Source organism: Pseudopodoces humilis, chromosome 5 (genome assembly GCF_049639895.1).
Source record: "Pseudopodoces humilis isolate 2021_Gansu_Grassland_sample_001 chromosome 5, ASM4963989v1, whole genome shotgun sequence".
NCBI classification, from domain to species: Eukaryota; Metazoa; Chordata; class Aves; order Passeriformes; family Paridae; genus Pseudopodoces; species Pseudopodoces humilis.
In genome coordinates this window covers 1,107,341-1,120,143 of record NC_142204.1, presented here as the reverse complement: position 1 = coordinate 1,120,143, position 12,803 = coordinate 1,107,341, and the positions used below count along the sequence as shown (strand labels likewise).

The window sequence follows — 12,803 nt, the reverse complement described above, 5'->3', positions numbered from 1 at the left end:
AATGTTCTACAGTACTACTAGTCAGTAAAACTATAGCAATTTAACTTCATCTGATGAAGCATTCCTTAATTTCCAGGATTTCAGTAAGTTCTAGCTGACAGTGATACTTTCATCATCACCTGGGCATTGAGAAAGTGCTTATAAGGAAGTGTTATGAAATATAACATTTCACTCTTATGCCCAAAGCCAGAAAATTATTGTGAAGTCTGCCCAGAGACACCTGTGAACAGAGAGGTTTTCAGTAAAGTTCACATTAATAGGTGCTTGGATGACAGAAACTGCTCCCAAAACTGATACCCGCTGACCCTGTTATACCCAGCAGAAAATGAAAGAGCATTGAAACCACACCAAGGGCATCTGTACAGCACTGAAGCATTTTTCTTAGCATCAATTTGAGAGGAGAAAAGAACATTTTTTTAAAAAATAGGGGTTTTTTTCATGATCTTTTTCCTTCCCTTTCCTGACCAGAGGCACACAAGCAATTCATCTGTTTTGTGGTTCAAGCCCAGCTGGAAATTAAGCACTACACAGCTGCTCACCCAACCTCCCTCTCACCCCTCCACCCCAGTGGATTGGGAAGGAGACTCAAAGTAAAACTTGCAGTTTGAGATAAGAACAGTTTAATAATTGAAAATTAAGTAATATTCAAAAATTATGCTAAATGATGATAAAAATAATAATAAAATGGAAAAAACAAGCAATGCAAGATAGAATTGCTCACCACCCACTGACCCATGCCAGACCTCTCTTCCCAAACCCAGACTGGTCCCTCTTTCAGGTAGCTCCCCCCAGTTTCTGGCCATGGTGTTCTGAGGTGTAGAATGCCCCTTTGGTCAGTTCAGGTCACCTGTCCAAGCTGTGATCCCTCCCAGTTTCCTTTTTTCACCTCCTCACTGGCAGAGCATGAGACAAGGAAAAAAGCCCTTGGCTTAGGATAAACACTTAACAAAAAACCAAAACATTCTCATTATGAATTCAAAACACAGCACCTAACAGCCACTGAGAAGAAATTAACTCTGCCCTAGCTGAAACCAGGACAATCTGGCACTCAGCATAAATACAAGGAAGGAAACCTCTCGGTGGAAGCACTGAGCAAGTGGCAGGAGGATCTGGCCCTGACAGAGCCATTTCTCTTCTGTCAGCAGCACTTTCCACAACCCCTGTGGAGATTTCCACCCACTCAGTTATGCTGAATGCTGTCTGTGTGGACATGCTGTGAAGGGGCAGGATCCTTTGCAGAGGGTGGAGGAAACAGCAGAGGACAGGGAAATAAATCATGTTAGAACAATAACAATAAGGTGAAAAATCTGTCATTTTTGGAAATGATGCAGAACCAGTTTTCTCACTGGCAACCATGGAAGTTGAGACATAGAAATGAATTTTCATTTGCTTTTGTTACTTAAAGAACAAGGGGTCCCTGTCTCTAGCAGGTATATTAGGTGACCTGACCACAAGCATCTTCTGCTACTCTCACACATGGTGGGTGTTCTTCATTCCTGGTTTCTTATGCTTTGATGAAAACAGCCCATCTCTGATCCATGGCATGGATGGGCTAAATGATAGCATCAGGGCAAACACTGTCACCCAATGGCTCCAAAGTTCTTCATGTCCCCAGCTGTAGCCTCCACTGATTTCAGCAGGAGTACAAGGCTTTGCTGAGGTAGGTTCCATGTCCTGACTTGGGTGAAAGTTTACACCACGTTTGGGGAGGCAGTTCAGGGAAGAAAAAAGTGCTGTATTACCATTTGCTTTGTTTCCAGTAGTGACAATATTCATCATCTGAATTTTTCATACTAATTGTAATTTTTTTAAAAAGGGCAATAGTGGTCACACTGCCAATTGAAATATTTTTTCTTGAGGAAGTCAGCTTAGAGAGTAAGGACATAGATCTCACTTTATTTCGCCTCACAGTAATATAATTATCCTGAATGACTAAATCCTGATTCAGGGGGACTGTGAGGGGCTGCAGCAGAAATGATGCTGAGCAGAGCTGCAACACCATCCTGGGTACAGGAGAGGGGTGAAGGAAGGGGAGGGAGTGTGGAGGCACACAAGAGGCAATCAGAGCAGAATGGGATGCAGATTGTTGTCATTGTCATTCTGATAGCATCAGCCCTTACCGGGATTGATACCATGGTAACTTAGTTATGATACTACCAGAAGTTTGGTACCCAGCACAGGCTCCCAGAAAGCCAAATATCTAGGTAGTCTTGTAATTTGTAAATAAATGCAGTCACAGTTCTGTAAAAGGGGAACAACTGAGACTTTTTTGAGTGCCCCTATAAAAGAACAAGCGGTATGAACCGGCCTGTCATTCTGCCACTGATCATTACCGTCACTTGTTTGACTTGATGGTGCTTGAGGGGATTTGTAAGCACTTTGAAATGTTCACTATGCATGCAGTGAAAAATTAAGCTCCAGGATTTACAGCCATGCTCATGGGGAGGGAGCATCCTCAGTGCCCCCACAGGGAGAATGCCAGTGACAGGGAGCATTGGGCCCCTTTTCTTCTGGCAGATGAATGGCAGTCCCCAGCCAGGGCAGAGTAAGGCAAACTGGTAAAATCAAATGTCCAGGAAGATGACACAGGTCTGGCTGCTGTCAGGGAGTGAGGGAGCAGTCAGATGGCATTAGAGAGAGCTGCAGTCTGGAGGGCTGAGGGAAGGGGTGGATGGGGAAGCATAGGGGCCTCCTTCCTCCCACTTCAGACTGTCTCAGCTCAGTGGAAAATCCCAGAATGAGTTTGAGGGGGAGTCCAAGCTGCTGCTCTTGCCATTAGAGATGCTGATCCATGCTCCAGGTGAAGAGGTGGCCAAAAAAGCAGGAGGGAAAGGAAGTGCCCTTTGCCCTGCCCTATCTCACCCCTTTTCATCCGTCCTTCTCCTTCCCCCACGGGCCTGGGAGGGGTGCACAAAGGGTTCAGGGTACACACAGATTTCTTGAAGGACATGGTGGAGCTAAGGCAGGGTCCACTCGTGTGAGCTGAGTTGGTGTGCTCTCTTTGGTGGGAAGCCACACAGGCAGCCCTGGCTTGATTATACCTGTTTCTTGGAGTGAATATTATCTACCTGATATATTGTGCTTTGGCACTTCAAAGCACTATGCAAACATTAAGTAATGCCTGGATGATTAATTATAATTAATTAGAAGGCAGCTATTCTCCTGGGATGTCAGCCCAGTACCTTTCACGCGCACTAACTGGAAATGAGAACTAAGGAATGGTGATGGCATTCTCCCCAAGCCATGTCCTGCCCCAGATAGCACTGTCATCTGCTCCCTCCCGTGAGTCACTAGCCTGGGGCTTTCTGCTCCTCAGGCTGCAAGGCAGAAATCACATGGGGTTGCTGACAGAAGCTTTTGGTGATTTAAAGTCTCAGTGAAACCGCTGGAATCTGTGCAGGAGTTCAGCTGTCACTTTGGCTTGTGGGTGACGTCTCTTTCATTGCCTGACCTTCTGGCTGTTTGACTTGTGGGGCTGTCAGCTGGCTGCCAGTCCCCACAGGGACAGGTAGGGTTAGGTTCCCTGTCATGTGGCAGGGATGGCAAGCACACAGTGGGGCATGCACATGGTGCCCAAGAAAAACAAGCCAAATGGGCACTTGGGAGATGCAGATTTATTTTATACAACACTCTTCTGTTGATATTGGAAGTAGCTGTTCTTACCAGCAGATATTGGACCACAGTGAAATCATTGTCCCATGACACCAGCAATTCATGCAGATGTATTTGGGGAGAACCCTAGGCAAGCTCAAACCAGGGGAAGAGAAATGTTGTCTCTGTTTTAAAGACAGAGTTTTGGGACACTGAGTTATCAAGCCCAGTATTTTCAGAAAAGCTCTATACTCACAGCAGGAGCAGAGTTTAAAAAAAAAATTTGATTTTTTTTTTTTTTTTTCAAAATAATTTGAAATCAATCAGTCTGGGAAGTAGGTAATGGGGAGTAATTTTGCCATTTTACCTCTGGTTAAAATGCAGCCTCTGATGGAAAATGCAGCCTCTTCATTTGAAAAGCAATTCCTGGCCAACTTGATCTCTCTCCATCTCATCCTTGGTCTCCAATTTTGGCTACCTGCTGCCTGCTACCAGCAAGCAGGAACAGGAGGTGCAGGTGGCTTTTTCAGCAGGATTGTTGCTGTGGCATCTTTTCAAGCTAATCTGCACACAATTCTGTATTCCTACAGTTTTGTTGCTTGGATGGATAAAACATTTCAACCTTCTCTCTGGAAAGTGACAGTAGCATCAGTAGAAGCTGTTAAAATACACGGAAATAAGCTCTAATAGCATAAGCACCTTTTCCATGGAAATAGCTGCATATAAACTGGAGAATTAAAATTATTTCACTAGGCTGGCTCAGAAAGCAGCATTAAGATACCCATATAAAATATGAGGGCAGCTGATCTCTTGAATATGTGCTGCAGTGTTCAGAAGGAATGCTGTCCCTCTTTTTTTTGTGCCAAAAAAGTTGTCTCACTGCAGAGACTTCTGTGAGTCTCTGAGGCATCACCAGGTGCCTTTATGGAAATCGTGGTCTCCCCCTGGCATGCAGTGGTAGGGTGGATAAAAAGAAGGAAGACAACTCATTTTCAGCCCATGTGAAATGGTCTGGTTTGCCTGGTCTGCCTGATGCCAGCCCCTTCTGGCAATCCCCAAAGCCCGAGCAGTTTCTCCCCCATCCATTTGATCCGACAAAATCAGGGACATCTGAACGGGCTGTGCCCTGGGAATGAGTCATGGAAAGTGTTAGGGGCACTCATAAAGCAGAAATGCTGCTGATTTTAGTGCTGCCAGCAGCTGTGCCTTCTCCACCTCTCAGGACATCTGTCTGGAGGCTGTTAGCAGTGGGTACACACTTGGCTGGCCTCTGATGTCACGGTGTCCCCGTGACACGTGAGTGTGCCAAAACCAGTGTCTCTTGCACTCTTCATCCCCCCCTCTGCCTGCCTGCCACCCATTGCATTCTGCTTATACACTGAGCCTTGGGGGACACCTGCAAGCACCCAGGCTGCTTCTTGGGGTGTTTCTGGGGCACACACAAGCTGTTCCATGAGCCAGACAAAACTGAGGTGGTTGTGTTACTTTGCTCTGGCTCTGGTCTTACAAACTTTGACTTTTGTCAGGATTTGGCATCAGTGCTGGGGCCACATGGTTCCCTTTTCAGAGCTGATTATCCTCCAGCCAGGTCAGTGAACAGGCAGAGAGAGCAACATCTGCCTGCAGAACTCCAGATAGATGTCTCCATGCATAGACAGGAACTGGGGACAAGAGGAACAAGTCTATTTTGACCTCAAAGAATACTAAAAATAGTCGTGTCAAGCATCTTTCTTAGCATTCTGCTCACCCTGGCTAGACCTCAGCAATTTCCTTTTCTTCCATGGTGTTTGTGCTGTCTGCACAGGCTGTAAGATGTTCAGCATGGGGACCATGCCTACCCCCTGTGTGTGCAGACATTGGTTATTGCCTTGGGATGAGCCCTTGTCTGGGGGAAACCGAAGCCAATAGCCAATTCTGTAGAGTAAATAAATATTTCTTCATAGTCTCTGCTGAGTGCCTGACTGTACACTGCAGCACTTACCAGGAAAAAAGCTCTAAGGGAGCGAGCCCTGCCGCCCTCAGCCCGTGCAGGACGTGCTTTACCCATCACACAGCCTGTGGGTAGGTTCCTGTGCCCAGGCCCTGCCCTCACCAGCCCTTCCAGGGAATTTTCTCAGTGGCACCCCAACAAAAAATGGCAAGTAATGACTTTTTCCCATTTGGGGTCTGGTGAGGCATCTGTCCCAGGATGTCCTCAGCCTGTTCCAGGTGGGAGCTCCAGCCCAGGAGGCCGTTCTTGCCTGTGCCTAGCAGAAATCTTCTCACCAGAGGTTATCCATCTACAGCTCCTCTGATTGCCGTGGTTGTCACTCTTGAAGCAAAAAGAGCCCTTGACAGTGACTCAGGAGAGACTTGCATATAGCTGGATTTTTTAGATTGGCACCCAGCGCCTTTGCCATGTTGCCTTTGCTTGCAAATTATTTGATATCATTTTAATTCTGAGCCGAATTAGAGCAGTGCGCGGGTTGCCATAGCAACCATTACCTTGTGCCTTTTGCTCTGACTCATTGCAGACAATTACTCTTGCGCTCCAGGATTCACAGATGTGGTAGGAGAAGAACCACGTGTCGGTCTTTCAACTTTTTTTTTTTCTTTTAATTTCCTTCCCAGCCTCTCTCCCATTAACTCCTGCCTACCCAGCACCTGCAGGGCCCCGCATCCCCGCCCAGGGCTGCTCGTGGGAGCGCTTTGGATGCGTAGATAAATGATGTGTGAGGTGATTTGTGCCTGCTAGTGTGTATGTGCATACCTAAACAGCTGCTCTGCAGTGTGTTGGGAGATCCCTGGGCTCCCTGTGTGCACAGGCACTCGTGACCACACAGCAATTTGCACTTCCTCCTGTCTGTGGTGTTTTCCAGGTAGGTACAGGACTGATCCCTGTGGCCATGGAGTTTTACCCAGGGGCTGTCAATAAGCACTGGGTATTGAGGGTCATGAATGGTGCAGGAGCTTCCATTTGAAGCTGTGGGAAGATCCACACACTGCCAAGCCAGTGGCACTGACACCCCTGACACCACCTAAAACTCTGTGTGAATGCAAGGCCAGCTCATTACCTGTCCATCCCCCCTGCCCCATGTCTTTTATCCAGAGTACATGGGGTAAAATGCTGTTGTCTGTAGCCTTAGCACAGGTATAGCTGATGTCCTGAGCTGTATTAGCACCCACAGGTCAGCAGAGGAGAAAAGCCACGTGAGAAGATGCTGAAAAGGATCACATGAGCAGTCTGTAGATGTGAGGATGAAGGTGGTAAATGTCACAGCAGAGGAGGTTATAGGAAAATGTCTTGTGTGATGGTTTAGCTTAAATTCAGCCAAGGCAGAAGCCGACAAGTTTTGCAGGGTGAGAACCACAGGAACTTAGCAGATCTGAGTACACCTCCAGCCTCCTCCTAAGATACACTCTTTTAGCCACCAAACTCATCCTGAATTCTTTTTCTCCTGCCTTACCTAACACCTAAGGCTCAAATCTCCCTGCCAAAAGCCTTTGTAATGGGATACTGACTGCCATCCCTTTCCCTTCACAAGACCTTTTTCTTCTCTTCCTTTCTCTCAGTGGGACACAGAAACCCCACTCACAGGATCACAGATAATTCTGGTTCCATGGCACCTCTACCCTCTGCTGCCCAGTGTGTGCAGGGTGTTCTGCTGCTGACTTGTGGCACTGCTTTCACAGGCAGCAGTGCAAATTCTGGAGTGTGGGGAGGGAGCAGTTGGGCTTTTGGGGACAGTGTGAAGCCCCCATTTCTGAGAGGATCCTGATTCTCTTGCCCTCCATCTGTCTGTGATGACAGGCAGCTGCTTAAGCTGGCTTTGCAAAGAGACTGTGTGGAACAGAGAAAAGGCAGACAGCAAAGAGGGCTGCCCTGCCCAGCCCTGTCCTGCCCTGCCCTCCCTTACAGGTCAGAACTGTAGGGATAAAGTGAGGATTGCTTACATATCAAGCTGAGCTAAACTTGCAAAGGAGGCTAAAACAAACAGCATAATATTCTTCAGCAATTTGGGGGATATAAAAAAAAAGAAGAAGAAGTAGGGCCACTTCTGGTCAATAAGAATGAAGCTGGGCTAAGGAGTCCATAGTCTGAGTGAAAACCAAAGAAGACTCAGTGCCCAAGTTATTGATAAGGACAGAAATAACATCCTTGGGGAAAGAAACAAGCTGAATGCTGTGAATAAGCAGCTCAAGCTGATTAGTGCACTCACAGTGCTGGGTGCTTTCTGGCCCTGGGAGAGCTGGCATGTGGAAACACGCAGAGCAAAGGGCTTTTTTCAACTCTGCACACAGCAGTGACACCATGCAGTCTGCAAAAGTGAAAATTCAGCAGTTGGGATTAAAGAAGGATGAGAAATAAGTTTGTCAGTCTCAGACTTTTAAGCGTGACCTCTGCAACGTTTGTAGCAGTTTAGAGGAGATCTTCAAGGAAAGCATAATTATTACCAGGCAGTTAGGGGAAAAGAGAGTCAGGCAATATGAGTTTATCAGTTCTGGATAACACCAAGCCAACTGAGCCAACATCTTTCTTTTGGGTGATTGCTTTCCTGGAAGGCAAAAGAAATTTCAAAGGTCTCATCTCTGTACTTCAGTGAAGCATTGATATGTGCCACATAAGAAACAGCTAGGCTGGGAAAGATGAAGTGAGGCAGAGGAGTTGTGAGGGGCAGGGAGGGAGAAGTTGATCTGGGAAGACAGCAGCAGCAAGATCACCTATCAGAGTCCAGAAAAATGTTACCTGTTACCCTCACCCTGGCCACCCATCAGCCTTGCTAATATTAACCTGAGCCCCTGTCTCAGATAGCTGGGGAGGGTGAGGGAGTATCCTGATGATTCAACACTAGAAGGCATTGCTAGTACAGGGAAGACCAGGATATTGTAGAGGAAGCCTTATTTGACCTTGGCAGGAGTGCCAGAAACAGAATGAATTTCAGTAGTACGACAGACAAGGTCATATGCTTGACAACTAATAATAGAAATCTTCTGTGAGCTGGGAACTCTGAGAGATCTGGCAGAGAGCACAGCTAGCAGGACTGGAGGCAGTCCTTGTCTTCTGGGAACTGTTGAGCCAGTTTTGTCAAGTCTCAGTGAGGATCCTCAGTATGGATCATCAGTGAAAGCTGCATTGCTCCCTGATGCCCACATTAAATTCAGGGAACTGTTGTTTTCTGCCAAGAGCTGTCCTGAGAACATTGCTGGATGGACTTAGTAGTAAACATATCCTGAGGGAGCTCAGGAAGAAGATGCTGGGTTCCTCTGTGTTAGGTGATGGTGGCATGATGGTGAGTCACAGGGTGATGCAGTTGTGGACAAAGCAAATGCTGTTCTAGTGCTTAGGGAGGTGGGTTCCCAGTGGGAAAATACATGGATGCTCCCACCCAAAGCCCTGTGAGACCTCTCCTTTAGTCTGTGTTACAGTTTTGGCCAAGGAATACAGGCTGAGACAGAAGCAGACAGGCTGGGCAGATGATGAGAGGAAAGGGAAGCCTGACTTTGTGAGAGGAACCTGAGAGCAGCCAGCTTGTTTATCCACATGCAACCAAGGACAAAGCAGATAGGATTGCTGTAGTGAATGCATCTTTGAGGACATATTTAAACTAAAGCACACAGTTGGATGGAGTTAGTGTAGTACAGACAGGCCAGCAAAATACAGAACTAGAAATGGGTTTCTATCTGTTAGAGTAATGCAGCTTTACCCAGAATCTGAGGTATAAAGACAACAGATTTAAGCTGGAGCTTGAAAAGTGTGTAAGAAAGTGGTGGTGCCTTGAATAGAAGGAGCTGAGACTCTGTTAGCCTGTAATGCTAACAGGGAACAACTGAAGTCCCTTCCCTTCCCTTCCCTTCCCTTCCCTTCCCTTCCCTTCCCTTCCCTTCCCTTCCCTTCCCTTCCCTTCCCTTCCCTTCCCTTCCCTTCCCTTCCCTTCCCTTCCCTTCCCTTCCCTTCCCTTCCCTTCCCTTCCCTTTCCCTTCCCTTTCCTTTCCCTTCCCTTCCCTTCCCTTCCCTTCCCTTCCCTTCCCTTCCCTTCCCTTCCCTTCCCTTCCCTTCCCTTCCCTTCCCTTCCCTTCCCTTCCCTTCCCTTCCCTTCCCCTCCCCTCCCTTCCCTTCCCAGCACAAGGTAACCATGTAGGGAGCTTCCATTCACTGCAGCATTCCCCTTGGGCACAAGGCAGGGCATTCTTACCCTGTAGCTCCCACAGTCCATGATTTTAGTCATGACTGAATAAAAATAAGCTTGTTAATGCAGCTGAAAACCCAGCACAGCACCTGGGAGGCCAGAAGCTAGGGCTGACCTAAACCCCCCTCTCAGCCTTTGACATTGTGGTGGCTTCTCTTGGTTGCTCTGGGTTTTGCAAAGCAGAGGACAGTGAGTAGAAAAAGCCCTGCTTACGATAACAAACCCTTAAAAAGCAGATGGGGATGTGGGGGCTGCTGTGTTTTGTGACAGCTGAGTAGAGCAGAGCAGGCAGAATCTGAGAAGCAGCTGGTCAGAGGCACTCATTGAACAGGGGATGATCAGTCACAAGAAGACAAAAATAACAGGGAGAGAGAAAGAATAACTGGGGACAAGACATTTATGTCCAGTGAGAGATATGTGAAAAATAACCATATGAGGCTGCAAGATTTTTCTCTTGCCAAGAATTGTATAAATCTGGAGGTTCACGTTTAAAATGCACTGAATTTATACTGCTGTAAAGGTAGGATCAGAACCATTTACCCATAATCTGCCTCCCTCAAAATTACTTGTTAGGGTTTTGTCCTAACATTTCCATTTGCGTCCATCTTTAAAGCAGGAACCATGTTCACACAGCCTAGTGAGAGTACAGGGACACATTCTTTGGTGGGAAGGAGTAGAGAAAAGTGGCAAAAATCATGTAATGCCTACAATATAGAGACAGATACTGGTGGATGAAGAGAATGCTTCTAAAATGAGGAAAAAAAGCTGGAAGCAGTGTGACAATAGACTCCAGTGTTGTTCCAGAGGTGAGAAAATGCTTTCAGTGAAAGACTTAATGAACTCAGTCTGCTTATTAAAAGAAGACTGAGAGATTATTTGATTTAGAGTATAAAGTGCCTCCACAGACAGAGCTGCTGGTTAATGAAGGTTTATTTTTTTAAATCTAGGGGAGAGGACAACAAAAACTGTGACAGAAAAACCAAACAGATTCAAATGAGTTAGTAAGCATGAATGCTAACAATGAGCATGAATAGGCATTGCCAGAAGATACCAAGGGAAACAATATTTTTCCCTTTCTTTTCTTGAGTGTTTTTCAAATCTAAGGTAGATGCCTTTCTGGAAGGTTCAACTTAGCTGCATGTAAATACTCACTGTTGGTCTTTCTACAGGATAGCTTTTCTAATTTCTGTTTCATAAGCTAAACAGATTGAGCTCTTTCAGCCTTTCACAGGAAGGCATTTTCTGCCACCCCCAAATAATGCTTGTGGTTCTTTTCCACACAATTTCCAAGTAGCGTGCGATACACAGAAGGTCAGACTGGATGATCTAAAGTCCCTTCTGGCCTTTATATTCTCTGAATCTCTGCCTCTGTGAATTCATTAATGTTTGCAAGCTCCCAGAGAGCTGCCAAAGGCAAGCACTATAGAAATGCAAAGCATTGTTGTTACTCTGCATATTTCCCTGGAGCTGGTTGAATATCGCAGGGTATCGTCTGTGTGTATTCCCTCAAATGAAATACCTGCATTCCTCACTCCTGCAGTGCCCTTTCCGAGTTGATTTTCTGCAGCTGTGCTAACAAACAAGTTTATTCCCAAGTCAGGACTTGGAAGAAGCAAATGTGAAGGGGCAAATCTCTGCCTGGAGCAGCAAGCAAAGAGCGGCACGTTGTTGTCCTGGCCCAGAAGCTCCACGCGAGGCAGAGTTATTATTAGCATCATCATTTGCTTTCTCCTTGGCTCCAGGTGCCCTGCACATGGCCTCTGCCTGGCTGCAGCACAGCAGAACTGTGGGAAAGACAGATCTGGCCCTTGTTGGGTGCTTTTTCCCCATTGTCTAAAGGGAGAAGGGCTGTGAGGATGCTGCCTTGTCCTCAGGTTTCCAGGGCTGTGACAGATGGGGAGAGCACCCCAGAATGACACAGGAAATGGTTATTTACTCACATTTCATTCTGTAACTGCCTTCATTGGTGAATGCTTGTTGTATTGCCCATTATTCTGGGAGGGAAGTCTTTTTGACCCTCAGAAATCCCATGCTAGGACTCACATTTATCTGGTCTGGGGATAGATGCTGACCCTCTGGCCCGTGCTTGCAATCAATGCTAGCAAGCACTCTTCGAACCAGCACAGTGTGCTGCTGATGGACAAGATACTGAGGAGGAATCCTATTTTACATATTTTACCTGTTATATGTACAGAATGACACAGTTATTATATAGGGTGTTACGTGTGTGCATGAGTAGGTATGTAAGCAGGACAATTACATTGGTCAATATCAAATAGTAATCAAATTATAATAAATCAAATTGCAAAAAATCGCAGCCTGCTCCCAGATACTTCATGAACTGAAAAAGCCTAGAGTCATCAGATGAGTGTGTTGGCTTTGCTTTTTTTTTTCTGCTCTGTGTTTCTGGTATTATGTGAACTGCTGAGTAGTATCTGTGTGCGCTCCTCTACCTACCTGGCAAAATTAGATTAAATTATGTGTCATAGACACTGTGCTATTAAACAGCAATGGTGATTCTCCTGCAGCACATAGCTCTTCAGCAGAACAGATGCCTCAGCTGGGAGAGGATTAAGAGTAGCTGGGTTCTGCTCCCAGTTTCTCTCTGAAGATCAGACTGAGCACAGCAGGGTGACTGAGCAGGGTGAGTAGGGCGGCACAAGAGTTTGCTCATGGTGGGGTTTAACATCCTTGGCGGTTCCATGTGAGTCAGGATGAGCTTATTCTTACAGCAGGGGAGTGTGATGAATTGTGTTCTCTTAGCACTGAAAGTGGCCAAGTGGGGAATTTAAACTTCTTAGCTGTGTGTGATAGACCTAGCCAGGGAACAGCTGGTGGAGAGACTCTTTTAGCTCTAGGAGTAACAGCTTGTGTACTTGGGGGTGCAATAGGATTAGACAGCAATTTCCATCCATTTCGAAATAACCTTGCTCAAGAGGGTCAGGAATCTGGAGATGTAGGAACCCATAGCTCCCTACTTGTTACATTATGTTCTAATTAAAAAAAAAAAAAAGCTTTTGGAATCAAATTTGCCCTGAATATAAC

At 46.3% G+C, this 12,803-nt stretch overlaps 1 protein-coding gene across 3 annotated transcripts in view; it reads left to right on the top strand.

Moving 5' to 3' along the window:
- Positions 1-12,803, top strand: part of CACNA2D4 (calcium voltage-gated channel auxiliary subunit alpha2delta 4) — a 122,290-nt gene that overhangs the window by 58,927 nt on the left and 50,560 nt on the right. The gene's annotated exons all lie outside the window — the stretch shown is intronic.